This window comes from Tamandua tetradactyla, chromosome 11 (genome assembly GCF_023851605.1).
Source record: "Tamandua tetradactyla isolate mTamTet1 chromosome 11, mTamTet1.pri, whole genome shotgun sequence".
Classification (NCBI taxonomy): Eukaryota; Metazoa; Chordata; class Mammalia; order Pilosa; family Myrmecophagidae; genus Tamandua; species Tamandua tetradactyla.
The window spans coordinates 14,340,628-14,355,359 of record NC_135337.1 but is presented as its reverse complement, the minus strand read 5'-3'; the positions used below and the strand labels follow the sequence as shown (position 1 = coordinate 14,355,359).

The window sequence follows — 14,732 nt, the reverse complement described above, 5'->3', positions numbered from 1 at the left end:
AGGAAGAAAGGGAAACATTTTTAAACATTTTCTTGTTTTATTGTATTCTGTTTCTCCGTTTTTGTTACATGGGCTGGGGCCGGGAATCGAACCGAGGTCCTCCGGCATAGCAGGCAAGCACCTTGCCCGCTGAGCCACCGCGGCCCACCCTGTGATCTTTTTTAATGTAGGAATTTAGAGCTATGAATTTCTCTCTGAGGACTGTCTTTGCTGTATTCCAAAATTTTTGATATGTTGTGTTTTTGTTCTCATTCTTCTCGTATTTCCTAATTTCCCTTGTGATTTCTTCATTGACCTATTGGTGGTTCAGATGTATTGTTTAATTTCCATTTTCTAAGTTTTCCAGTTTTCTTTCTGTTACTGATTTCTAGCTTTACTCCATTTAGTCTGAGAAATATTTGTGTGATTTCAGTATCTTTAGATTTATTAAGATTTAATTTGAGGTGTAAAATATGGTCTATTTTGGGTAATGTTCCATGTGCACTTGAGAATACGATATATTCTGCTTTTGTGAGTGGCGTGTTCTGTATATGTCCATTAGGTCTGTTTGCTTAATAATGTTCAAGGCCTCTGTTTTACTGATCTTCTGTTTATATGTTCTGTCAATTATTGAAAATGTTTTATTGAAGTCTTCGAATATTATTGTAGAACTACCTATTACTCCCTTCAATTCTGTCAGTTTTTCTCCATTTATTTTGGAGTTCTGTTGTGGAGTGCCTATATGTTTATAATCATTATATCTTAACATTTTCCCACATATATTGTATTGTCCTGACTATCTCTGTCAGTCTATCAATCCATCTGTCTGTGCATCTGTCTATCAGAGTAGTTAAGCAATCTATTTCATGTACACTTGAGTTGAGGTTGTATATGTCGTGCAACTTGACCACTTAATACTGTCATGTACGTTTCCTGAGAACAGGGATATTCACTTATGTGTGCCTTAAGTATATTTATCAAATTCAAGCAGTTTAACATGTTATAAAGTTTACAGTCTGTGTTCAGTTCTTTTCATATATTTCAGTAATGTCCCTTTGAACGTCCTCTCCTCCCTTCCTAAATCACATCCAGGACCATGCATGTCATTTAATTGTCATTGTCTCTTTATGTGGCTCTTTCTTTTTTCTTTTTTTTAACTGTGGGTATACATAAATGACATAAACTTTCTTATCATGACCACTCTCAAGCATACATTAATCACACTGACAATATTTCAGTACCCTCCTCACCTCTATTACTAAAATTTTTCCATCTCCCCAAACAGAAACTTTACACTGTTTATTCATTAACTCCCTATTCTCCCTGGCCCCCTACGCCTGGCACCCTGTCTAATTTCAGTATCTATGAGCTTGCATATTCTCTGATACTTTCTTTGTAGTTACCATGGGGCTTAAATTTGACATTTTAAATATGCAACGATCTCATTTGCTTTGATATCAACTTAACTTCAATAGTATATACAACCTATGGATACCTCTGCATTCTCCACCCCCCTCCATCTAATTTTTGTCACAGATTTCGTGTTTATACATGATGAATCCAAAACCCCTGATTTATCATTACATTTTATGCATTTGCCTTTTAGGTCCTGTAGAAAGTAAAAGTGGACTTACAAACAAAAAATACAGTAGTCCTGGCTTTCATATTTATTTTGTTACCCTTACCAGAGATCTTTATTTCTTTAGTCAGCTTTGATCTATTATCAATTGTCCTTTCCTTTGAACCAACAAAACTCTCTTTAGCATTTCTTGTAGGGCCACTCTAGGTGATGAATTTCCTTAGTGTTTTTTAATTATTGCTTTATTTTACATAGCATAATGTTTTATTATTTTTTTAAAAAAAATTATTACTTATAATTAGAAAAGGTGTAGGTTTACAGAAAGGTCCTATTAAAATGCAGCATTTCCCTTCCTCTCCCTATTGTTGATCTTTGCTTTAGTGTGGTACCTTTGTTAAAATTGATGAAAGAATTTTAAAATAGTACTATTAGTTATAGTCCATCACCTACATTATATATATTTGTTTCCCATATACCTCCTTATTATTAGTACTTTGTATTAGTGTTATACATTTTTGTTGTAGTTTATGAACATTCTTATACTTGTACTGTTAACCTGAGTCTGTCATTTATAACAGGGTTCACTGTGTTATACAATCACGTTTTATTTTCTAACTTTCATTCCAGCAACATACATGATTCTTAATTTTTCCTTTCAACCACATTCCCATACATAATTCAGCACTGTTAATTACACTCATAATAATGTGCTACCCTCCCTATCATTTCCAAACCTTTACAGTCAACCTAAATAGAAATTTTGTATTAATTAATTAATCAGCTCCCCATTCTCTGTCCCCAGTTTATGCCCTGCTAACCTGTATTCAAAGATTCGAACCCTAAGTTTACTTATTCTAATCATTTTATATCAGTGAGATCATACAATATTTGTCCTGTTGTGTCTGGCTTATTTCACTCAACGTAGTGATCTCCAGGTTCATCCATGTATGTTGTCATGTGCGTCAGGACTTCATTCCTTCTTACAGCTAATATTCTATCATGTATAAACTACATTCTGTTTACTTAGTTGACAGTTGATGGACATTTGGGTTGCTTCCATCTTTTGACAGTTGGGAATAATGTCACTCTGAACATTGGTGTGCAAATATCTGTTCAAGTCGCTGCTTTCAGTTCTTATAGTTATATACCTAGTAGAAGGGTTGCTGGGTCATGTGATAATTCTGTATTTAGCTCCCGAGGAAGTGCTAAACTATCTTCCACAGCAGCTACACTATTTTACATTCCCACCAGCAATGAATGACTGTTCCTGGTTTTTTAATAGTAACCATTCCAGTACGTATGAAATAATATCTTGTGTTTTTTATTTGTATTTCCCTAGTAGCTAGTGATGTTGAGCATCTTTTCATGTGCTTCTTAGCCATTTGTGTATCATCTTTGGAGAAATGTCTGTTCAAGTCTTTTGCCCATTTTTAAATTGGGTTGTTTGTCTTTTTATTGTTAAATTGTGGAATTTCTTTGTATACTCTGGATATTAACTTGTTATCAGATATGTGGTTTCCAAGTTTTTTCTCCCATTGAATAGGTTGTCTCTTCACTTTCATGACAAAGTCTTTTGATGCACAAAAGGTTTTCATCTTATGAGGTCCTCTTTATCTATTTTTTCTTTTGTTGCTTGTGCTTTGAGCATAAAGCCTGAGAAACTATTGCTAATCACAAGACCTCAAAGATATGAAAAATACTTCCCTATATTTTCTTTCTAGGAATTTTATGGTCCTAGTTTTAATGTTTAAGTCTTTGGTCTATTTTAAGTTAAATTTTGTATATGGTGTGAGATAGGGATCCTTCTTCATTCTTTTGCATATAGATATTCAGTTCTCCCAGGACCATTTTTCTTTTTTTTCTTTTTTTATTAATGGAAAGAAAAAAAAAAAGAAATTAACACAACATTTAGAAATCATACCATTCTACATATGCACTCAGTAATTCTTAACATCATCACATAGATGCATGATCATCGTTTCTTAGCACATTTGCATCGGTTTAGAGGAACTAGCAACACAACAGAAAAAGATATAAAATGTTAATATAGAGAAAAGAAATAAAAGTAGTAATAATAGTAAAAAAACAAAACAAAACAAAACAAAAAAAACCCTATAGCTCAGATGCAGCTTCATTCAGTGTTTTAACATGATTACTTTACAATTAGGTATTATTGTGCTGTCCATTTTTGAGTTTTTGTATCTAGTCCTGTTGCACAGTCTGTATCCCTTCAGCTTCAATTACCCATTGTCTTACCCTGTTTCTAACTCCTGCTGGACTCTGTTACCAATGACATATTTCAAGTTTATTCTCGAATGTCCGTTCACATCAGTGGGACCATACAGTATTTGTCCTTTAGTTTTTGGCTGGACTCACTCAGCATAATATTCTCTAGGTCCATCCATGTTATTACATGTTTCATAAGTTTATCTTGTCTTAAAGCTGCATAATATTCCATCGTATGTATATACCACAGTTTGTTTAGCCATTCTTCTGTTGATGGACATTTTGGCTGTTTCCATCTCTTTGCAATTGTAAATAACGCTGCTATAAACATTGGTGTGCAAATGTCCATTTGTGTCTTTGCCCTTAAGTCCTTTGAGTAGATACCTAGCAATGGTATTGCTGGGTCGTATGGCAATTCTATGTTCAGCTTTTTGAGGAACCGCCAAACTGCCTTCCACAGTGGTTGCACCATTTGACATACCTGCCAACAGTGGATAAGTGTGCCTCTTTCTCCGCATCCTCTCCAGCACTTGTCATTTTCTGTTTTGTTGATAATGGCCATTCTGGTGGGTGTGAGATGATATCTCATTGTGGTTTTGATTTGCATTTCTGTAATGGCCAGGGACATTGAGCATCTCTTCATGTGCCTCTTGGCCATCCGTATTTCCTCTTCTGGTAGGTGTCTGTTCAAGTCTTTTTCCCATTTTGTAATTGGATTGGCTGTCTTTTGTTGTTGAGTTGAACAATCTCTTTAAATTCTGGATACTAGACCTTTATCTGATATGTCGTTTCCAAATATTGTATCCCATTGTGTAGGCTGTCTTTCTACTTTCTTGATGAAGTTCTTTGATGCACAAAAGTGTTTAATTTTTAGGGACTCCCATTTATTTCTTTCTTCAGTACTCTTGCTTTAGGTTTAAGGTCCGTAAAACCTCCTCCAATTGTAAGATTCATAAGATATCTCCCTACATTTTCCTCTAACTGTTTTATGGTCTTAGACCTAATGTTTAGATCTTTGATCCATTTTGAGTTAACTTTTGTGTAGGGTGTGAGATACGGGTCCTCTTTCATTCTTTTGCATATGGATATCCAGTTCTCTAGGCACCAATTATTGAAGAGACTGTTCTGTCCCAGGTGAGTTGGCTTGACTGCCTTATCAAAGATCAAATGTCCATAGATGAGAGGGTCTATATCTGAGCACTCTATTCGATTCCATTGGCCGATATATCTATCTTTATGCCAGTACCATGCTGTTTTGACCACTGTGGCTTCATAATATGCCTTAAAGTCAGGCAGCGTGAGACCTCCAGCTTCGTTATTTTTCCTCAAGATACTTTTAGCAATTCGGGGCACCCTGCCCTTCCAGATAAATTTGCTTATTGGTTTTTCTATTTCTGAAAAATAAGTTGTTGGGATTTTGATTGGTATTGCGTTGAATCTGTAAATCAATTTAGGTAGAATTGACATCTTAACTATATTTAGTTTTCCAATCCATGAACACGGTATGCCCTTCCATCTATTTAGGTCTTCTGTGATTTCTTTTAACAGTTTTTTGTAGTTTTCTTTGTATAGGTCTTTTGTCTCTTTAGTTAAATTTATTCCTAAGTATTTTATTCTTTTAGTTGCAATTGTAAATGGAATCCGTTTCTTGATTTCCCCCTCAGCTTGTTTGTTGCTAGTGTATAGAAACACTACCGATTTTTGAATGTTGATCTTGTAACCTGCTACTTTGCTGTACTCATTTATTAGCTCTAATAGTTTTGCTGTGGATTTTTCAGGGTTTTCGATGTATAATATCATATCATCTGCAAACAGTGATAGTTTTACTTCTTCCTTTCCAATTTTGATACCTTGTATTTCTTTTTCTTGTCTAATTGCTCTCGCTAGAACCTCCAACACGATGTTGAATAACAGTGGTGATAATGGACATCCTTGTCTTGTTCCTGATCTTAGGGGGAAAGTTTTCAATTTTTCCCCATTGAGGATGATATTAGCTGTGGGTTTTTCATATATTCCCTCTATCATTTTAAGGAGGTTCCCTTGTCTTCCTATCCTTTGAAGTGTTTTCAACAGGAAAGGATGTTGAATCTTGTCAAATGCCTTCTCTGCATCAATTGAGATGATCATGTGATTTTTCTGCTTTGATTTGTTGATATGGTGTATTACATTAATTGATTTTCTTATGTTGAACCATCCTTGCATACCTGGGATGAATCCTACTTGGTCATGATGTATAATTCTTTTAATGTGTTGTTGGATTCGATTTGCTAGAATTTTGTTGAGGATTTTTGCATCTATATTCATTAGAGAGATTGGTCTGTAGTTTTCTTTTTTTGTAATATCTTTGCCTGGTTTTGGTATGAGGGTGATGTTGGCTTCATAGAATGAATTAGGTAGCTTTCCCTCCACTTCAATTTTTTTGAAGATCTTCCTGCTTCTTAATATGGCTTTTAATTTTTTGCTGATGCCCACTCATTGATTATCTTGATTTGTTTACTCTAAAGGTCAGTTTTTTCTCTTACCTAGGGTTTTATTGTTGATTGACTTTGGGTTAAGGTTCTTCTTTGATGCTTCATTCAAGTTATTCTAGACCTTTTAGAATAGTGCATGTGTAACTCATCAGATTTTTTCAGCGCTTCTTCGTCTGATTCTTTCCCTGCATATATGGTACAGTTCGTAAGATTGTACTTTCTGTCCAATTGTTTCATCTCCAGGAGAAAGCTTCCTTTCCTGTTCTTTCTCTGAGTACCTTTTTCTGTTCTGTTTTTTGTTTTCCCGTATAGTTTTTACTTTCCTTTTTTTAAAAAATTTTTTATTAATTTAAAAAAAATTACAAGAAAGGAACACATTCTTAATATATGCTCATTCCGTTCTACATAAATAATAAGTAATTCACAATATCAACAATAGTTGCATATTCATCATCATCATTTCTTAGAGCATTTGCATCAATTTAGAAAAAGAAAGTAGACAACAGAAAAATAAAACAAAAACAGAAAAAAAAATTTTTACATACCATACCCCTTACCCTCCCTTTCATTGTTCACTAGCATTTCAAACTAAATTTATTTTAACATTTGTTCCCCCTATTATTTGTTTATTTATTTATTTATTTATTTTCTTCTTCATGCAAAAACATTTTTTTAATTTGTACATTTAGTCGCTATCATTATACACTCCAGACATTCCTAGATTATACCATCTCAGTCTTTATCGTTTATCTTTCTTTCTGATTTTATTTGTGCCCCCAGCCCTTCTCCCTCTATCATTCTCACATTCAGCTTCATTCAGTGTTTTAATATAATTGTATTACAGTTAGGTAGTATTGTGCTGTCCATTTCTGAGTTTTTAAATTCAGTCCTGTTGGACAATCTATCCTTTCAGCTCCAGTTACCCAATATCTTACCCCATTTCTATCTCCTGATTGTCTCTGTTACCAACGAAATATTCCAAGTTTATTCACTAATGTCAGTTCATATCAGTGAGACCATACAGTATTTGTCCTTTTGTTTCTGGCTAATCACACTCAGCATAATGTCCTTAAAGTCCATCCATGTTGTTACATACTTCATAACTTTATTCTGTCTTACGGCTGCATAATATTCCATGGTATGTATATACCACAGTTTGTGTAGCCACTCGCCTGTTCCTGGACATTTTGGCTGTTTCCATCTCTTAGTAATTGTAAATAATACTGCTATAAACATTGGTGTGCAAATGTCCATTTGTGTCCTTGTCCTCATGTCCTCTGAGTAGATACCTAGTAATGGTATTGCCGGGTCATATGGCAATTTTATATTTAGCTTTTTTTTATTTATTTATTAATTTAAAAAAAATTAACAACAAACGAACTAAAACATTAATGTGTGACCATTCCATTCTACATATATAACCAGTAATTCACAATATCATCACTTAGTTGCATATTCATCATTTCTTCGAACTTTTGCATCAATTCAGAAAAAGAAATAAAACGGAAGCAGAAAAAAAAAAGATTATGCATACCATATCCCTTACCCCTCGCTTTCATTGATCACTAACATTTCAGACTAAATTTATTTTAACATTTGTTTCCCCTATTTTCATTTCACTGGGGACTCAGCCTATAGCTTTGGTTGTCCATACTGCTTGTGAGAATGTCAAGAATTCAACTTGGGAAGGTTGAATTTTCCCCCGTTCTCACCATTCCCCGAAGGGGACTTTGCAAATACTTTTCCACTCACTGATCAAATCACTCTGGGATTCATCGGGGCATCACTCTGGACAAACCAACAAAATCTCATGTCCTACCCAAGGTTCCATGTACTTATGGTGTTCAACCAAGCTATCTACATAAGTTATATTAGGAAATGCACTAGTCAAAATATAAATTTTGTACCAAATAAACATTTTTTTGCTTTAGTCTCACACATAAGTTGAAATTTTACAATATTAATTACCATTTATTTTCAGCATCCTGCAGTAATGACAATCCTTTGTTCTTCCTCATGCAAAAACGTTTTTTAAATTAGTGCATTTAATCGCTATCATTATACACTCTAGGCATTCCTGGATTATACCATCTCAGTCTTTATCATCTATCTTTCTTTGTGATTTCATTTGTGCCCCAGCCCTCCTCCCTCTGTCATTCTCACATTCAGCTTCATTCAGTGTGTGCTGGTTTGAAAGGAAGTATGCCCCCTAAGAAAAGCCACATTTTGATATAAATCCCATTTCATAAAGGTAGAATAATTCTCTATTCATTACTGTATATTTGAAACTGTAATGAGATCATCTTCCTGGTTGATGTGATATAGTCAAGAGTGGTTGTTAAACTGGATTAAGGGATGACATGTCTCCACCCATTTGGGTGGGTCTTGATTGGTTTATTGGAGTCCTATAAAAGAGGAAATATTTTGGAGAATGAGAGATTGAGAGAGAGCAACACTACAAAGCAGAGAGTCCACCAACCAGCGACCTTTGGAGATGAAGAAGGAACATGCCTCCCGGGGAGCTTCATGAAACTGGAAGCCAGGAGATGAAGCTAGCAGATGACGCTGTGTACGCCATGTGCCCTTCCAGATGTGAGAGGAACCCTGACTGTGTTCGCCATGTGCCTTCTCACTTGACAGAGAAACCCTGAACTTCATCGGCCTTCTTGAACCAAGGTACCTTTCCCCAGATGCCTTAAATTGGACATTTCTATAGACTTGTTTTGATGGGGACATTTTCTTGACCTTAGGACTGTAAACTAGCAACTCATTAAATTTCCCTTGTTAAAAGCCGTTCCGTTTCTGGTATATTGCATTCCAGCGGCTAGCAAACTAGAACAGATTTTGGTACCGGGGAGTGGGGTGCTGCTGTTGTGGTTTGCAAATGCCAAACATGTTGGAACGGCTTTTTAAATGGATAAGGGGAAGAATCTGGAGGAGTTGTGAGAGGCTTGATCGAGAAGGCCGAGAATGTTTTGAAGAGACTGTTGGTAGAAATGTGGACTCTAAAGATACCTCTGACCAGGCTTTAGACAGAGATGAGGTACATATTATTGTAGGCTGGAAAGAAGGTGAGCCTTGTTTAAAAATGGCAGATAATCTGGCAAAATTCACTAGTGGCTTTGGCTGGAAGGCAGATTTTAAAAGCCATGAACTTGGATATTTAGCAGAAGAGATCTCCAAATTAAATGTGGAAAGTGCAGCCTGGTTTCTCCTTACAGCTTATAGTGAAATGCGACAGGAAAGAGTTAAGCTGAGAACTGAACTCTTGAGTAAAAAGAAACCAGAAATTGAGGTCCTGGAAAATTCTGGGCCTACAGAAAGGAATACCCCAGAGTATAGTGCCCTGTGTGTGGATTTAACCAAATGTGAAACCAGTCAGCCATTTCAGAGAAAGTAATGATCGGACATGGAGTTATCCATGAAGGATTTGTGGAAACTCCTTATGTCTCATGGGCATGATCCAAGGCTACTCCATAGAAAGCCAGTGAGAGTGCTGTGGGACCTGTATAAACAGAGCCACTGCCAGTCTGGCCTGGTGGGTTCAGAGAAGGGACACATTGGAGGAAAAATAACTTCAGAGGCAAAACCATGGAGGCTGAGGTCTGAAGTTAAGAAGCCTTGGGCCAGAAGAGCGGACCTACCCAAGCCCATGAAGAGGGTGAGTTTGTCCCAAAGGCAGATGATGGGCCTTCCACCTCGTTGCAGTGGAAGAGTCATGCCGCCTCAGGCCTTGGAGAGGGTGAAGCATATTCCTTGGGGTTTGAGGAGAGCCTGACTGCCACCACATGGAGGGGTTGAGCGTGTACCCCAAAGATGGCAGAGAGCCTGGGTGCGGCCCCAGTGCTTGGAGAGGGTGGAGCCGAGAGACAGGCGGTCTCCCCAATGTCCCCCAAGGTTGCATTCAGAGAGAGGCAGGTCTCTGCGTAGGCATTTGGAAAGGGTGGAACTGCCACTTTCTAAAGCCCTGAGGATAAATGACTCTCAGACTTTGAAATCTAATGGACTTTGCCCTGCAGGTTTTTGAAATTGTATGGGTCCAGTGACCCCTGTGTTCCTTCCTCCCTGTGGAAATGTGTACATGTATCCTATGAATGTTCCTCCTTTGTATGTTGGCAGCAAATAACTTGTTATGAGTTTTCAAAGGTCCAGAGCAAATGGAGAGAATTTTGCCTTAGGACGGACTTGGTGAGATTTTATACTGTCTCTAATTTTGTACTTCATTTGTATTGCTACTGAAAGGTTTACGGTTTCTGATATTGTTATGAAATTAATGTATTTTGTATATGGGAAAAACATGTCTTTTTTAGGGGCCAGAGGGTGGAATGTGCTGGTTTGAAAGGAAGTTTGCCCCCTAAGAAAAGCCACGTTTTGATATAAATCCCATTTCATAAAGGTAGAATAATTCCCTATTCAATACTGTATATTTGAAACTGTAATGAGATCATCTCCTTGGTTGATGTGATATAGTCAAGAGTGGTTGTTAAACTGGATTAAGGGATGACATGTCTCCACCCATTTGGGTGGGTCTTGATTGGTTTATTGGAGTCCTATAAAAGAGGAAATATTTTGGAGAATGAGAGATTGAGAGAGAGCAACACTACAAAGCAGAGAGTCCACCAGCCAGCGACCTTTGGAGATGAAGAAGGAACATGCCTCCCGGGGAGCTTCATGAAACTGGAAGCCAGGAGATGAAGCTAGCAGATGACGCCGTGTACGCCATGTGCCCTTCCAGATGCGAGAGGAACCCTGACTGTGTTCGCCATGTGCCTTCTCACTTGACAGAGAAACCCTGAACTTCATCGGCCTTCTTGAACCAAGGTACCTTTCCCCAGATGCCTTAAATTGGACATTTCTATAGACTTGTTTTGATGGGGACATTTTCTTGACCTTAGGGCTGTAAACTAGCAACTCATTAAATTTCCCTTTTTAAAAGCCATTCCATTTTTGGTATATTGCATTCCGGCAGCTAGCAAACTAGAACACAGTGTTTTGACATAATTGTATTACAGTTAGGTAGTATTGTGCTGTCCATTTCTGAGTTTTTATATTCAGTCCTGTTGCACAATCTGTATCCCTTCAGCTCTAGTTACCCAATATCTTACCCTATTTCTATCTCCTGATGGTCTCTGTTACCAATGAAATATTCCAAGTTTATTCACTAATGTCAGTTCATATCAGTGAGACCATACAGTATTCGTCCTTTTGTTTTTGGCTGATCACACTCACCATAATTCCTTAAGGTCCATCCATGTTGTTACGTACTTCATAACTTTATTCTGTCTTAAAGCTGCATAATATTCCATCGTAGGTATACGCCACAGTTTGTTTAGCCACTCGTCTGTTGTTGGACATTTTGGCTGTTTCCATCTCTTGGCTGCAAATAATGCAGCTATAAACATTGGTGTGCAAATGTCCGTTTGTGTCCTTGCCCTCATGTCCTTTGAGTAGAGACAGTATATAGATGGGTCCTGTTTTTCAATCCATTCTGCCAGTCTATGTCTTTTGATTGAGGAGTTTAATCCATTAATGTTCAGTGTTATTACTGCACAGGTAGTACTTTCTTCTACTATTTTGCCTTCTGAATTTTATATGTCGTGTCTAATTTTCCTTCTTTTTACCTTTACTCATAGTCTTCCTTTCTGCACTCTTCTGTGCACCTCTCTCTTCTGTCTTTTCATATCTGTCTCTAGTGCTCCCTTTAGTATTTCTTACAGAACTGGTCTCTTGGTCACAAATTCTCTCAGTAATTTTTTGTCTGAAAATGTTTTAATTTCTCTCTCATTTTTGAAGAACAGTTTTGCTGGATATAGAATTCTTGGTTGACAGTTTTTCTCTTCTAATAATTTAAATATATCATCCCACTGTCTTTTTGCTTCTATGATTTCTGCTGAGAGATCTACACATGGTCTTATTGGGCTTCCCTTGTATGTGATGGATTGCTTTTCTCTTGCTGCTTTCAAGATCCTCTCTTTTCCCTTTGACCTCTGACATTCTGATTAGTAAATGTCTTGGAGTACGTCTATTTGGATCTTTTCTTTGGGGTATGCTTCACTTCTTGGATCTGCAATTTTAAGTCTTTCATACAAGTTGGGAAATTTTCAGTGATAATTTCTTCCATTAGTTTTTCTCCTCCTTTTCCCTTCTCCTCTCCTTCTGGGACACCCACAACATGTATATTCATGCGCTTCATATTGTCTTTCAGTTCCCTGAGTCCCTGCTCATATTTTTCCATTTTTTTTCCTTATATTTTCTTTTTCTTGCTGGATTTCAGATATTCCATCCTCCAGTTCACTAGTCCTATGTTCTGTGTCTCGAAATCTACCATTGTAGGTTTCCATTGTCTTTTTCATCTCTTCTACCATGCCTTTCATTCCCATAAGTTCTGTGATTTGTTTTTTCAGAGTTTCCATTTCTTCTTTTTGTTCATTCCTTGCCTTCTTTATATCCTCCCTCAATTCATTGATTTGGTTTTTTTTTTTTTTTTTTCATTTTAGCAGTTTTTAGTGGAAACCATACATAAAAGTCTTTTATTCCTGCATCTTCTTAATTGTTTCTTCCTTATATTTGCCCTTTTCCTTTCCTACTTGGTGAGATTTGGCTTTACATTCAAGAATCTTTTTGCGATCTTTGTCCAATTTTAGCCTAGTGATAACCACCTTGCTGGGGTGAACGCCCACATGGACAGTGGTGCCATTAGCCTTCTCCTGCTGCACCCATTCAGTGTAGATGACGTATTTCTTCCTGTAAACCTGGACCACTTTGCCAGTTTGCTGACCTTTGTAGTGTCCTCTCACAACCTGAACTTCATCATCTTTTCGGATAGGCGTGGATCGAACATTGTATTTCTGTCTCAGCTCCTTGGAAAGAGGGGAAGACATAATCTTCCTGTGAATGTGGGAAGGTGCATTGAAATGTCTTTTACGGTTCTTGCTCCGGTCAGAAGTCACAAAAGGATTGAATTTCGTTTTGGCCGCTACCGTTATGGCTGTGGCCGCAAAAGAGAAAAAAAAAAAAGAGAAAGCTTGATTTGGTTTTTGATGAAGTTTTCCATGTCTGATCTTATATTCTGAATTGTTTCAGCTCCTGTATCTCATTTGAATTGTTGGTTTGTTCCTTTGACTGGGCCATATCTTCAGTTTTCCTAGTGTGATTTGTTATTTTTTGCTGGCATCTAGGCATTTAATTACCTTAATTAGTTTATTCTGGAGATTGCTTCCACTTCTTTTACCTAAGTGTTTTCTTCCTGTATGAATTTGTTGTCTGTCTGTTCTCTGACATTCATTTCAGCTTTTTGTTTACTTTCCTTTTGTTGTCTCTAGTTTCTTTTGTCTTGAGGGTAGGTTCTGGGAGTAGGGTTACCCTGAAGAGGATTTTCCTAAGTCACTATTTCCCAGATATAAGAATCCAGAAAGGGGATGCACACTGGCTTGAAACTGTCCTTGGGAGGGGATCAGGAAGGATGCCCAAATCCTCTTTCACCTCCCCAAAGTTTTGCTTTCCTGTCCTAAATGGAATATCTCAAAGTTAAAAAACAGACATGGAAATCAAGTTGGGGAGAGAGAAGAGATGTATAGGATAGATCCAGGAGATTTTACAGAAATATAGTTTTGGAGTTTCAGAAGGAGAAAAATGAAGACAGAAGAGAGATTATAAATTCTTTGCTCTTCATTTTTACTTCCAAACCATTGTATTTTCTTTCTAAAACTCCTTGCTTGACACATACTACTATATTGTATTACCTGTTCTTTCTCCTATTTGCAGTCATCTAAAAACCCCTGGGTCTTTCATTTTAATGGCTTGACAGTTTTAGCTGCTAGCTCACTACCACTTTCTTCAGAACATCTCCAATTATGTTTCTTGGTAATTCCATTACCCATGCAGATGATACTTCCAGTACATTGGCTTCTCATTTCCTTATATACTGTCTTGTAGTGGTCTTATCTTCTGTCTTGTGATAGTCTCCAAGTCATTTGATCATTTCTAGACCTCTTCATTAGTGATAACAGCAGCCTGCTCATAATCATAAATTTCAAGTGTCCGATTCTCTGACCACCTCCTCTTTCTTGGACGCCCTATGGTGTACCAATTGCAATAAATCTATAACCCTACTGGGAGTTAATTGATCTGTCACCTCTTCATAGTTTCTCGTGTACATCATGCCCCTCACCTTCCTCATAACCCTTCCTATTTTATCCAGATTAAGAGAGAAATATTCTAGAGGTATTTTCTGAAATGAAGGAAAGCAGTGGGAGGAAACTAGTGCATTTTAGTGGAGGAAATTGATCAATATCTTATATTTAAAAAATAGTAGAGATAAATGAATGATCACGAATACAGAGAAAGAGTAATCATTAAGGGAATGGACAAGTGTAACGCAATTTCCAAATTGAAGAAGAAAAAGGAAAAAACAAAGTAAAATAAATAATGAATATAAAATAGAATAAGTCAACTATTTCAGTCATTATATTAATCGT

At 36.9% G+C, this 14,732-nt stretch overlaps 1 protein-coding gene and 1 pseudogene across 3 annotated transcripts in view; one reads left to right on the top strand and one right to left on the bottom strand.

Annotated features, from left to right (window-relative positions):
- Window positions 1–14,732, top strand: part of STXBP3 (syntaxin binding protein 3) — a 128,945-nt gene that overhangs the window by 20,177 nt on the left and 94,036 nt on the right. The gene's annotated exons all lie outside the window — the stretch shown is intronic.
- LOC143650911 (large ribosomal subunit protein uL24 pseudogene) lies at window positions 12,786–14,413 on the bottom strand (annotated as a pseudogene).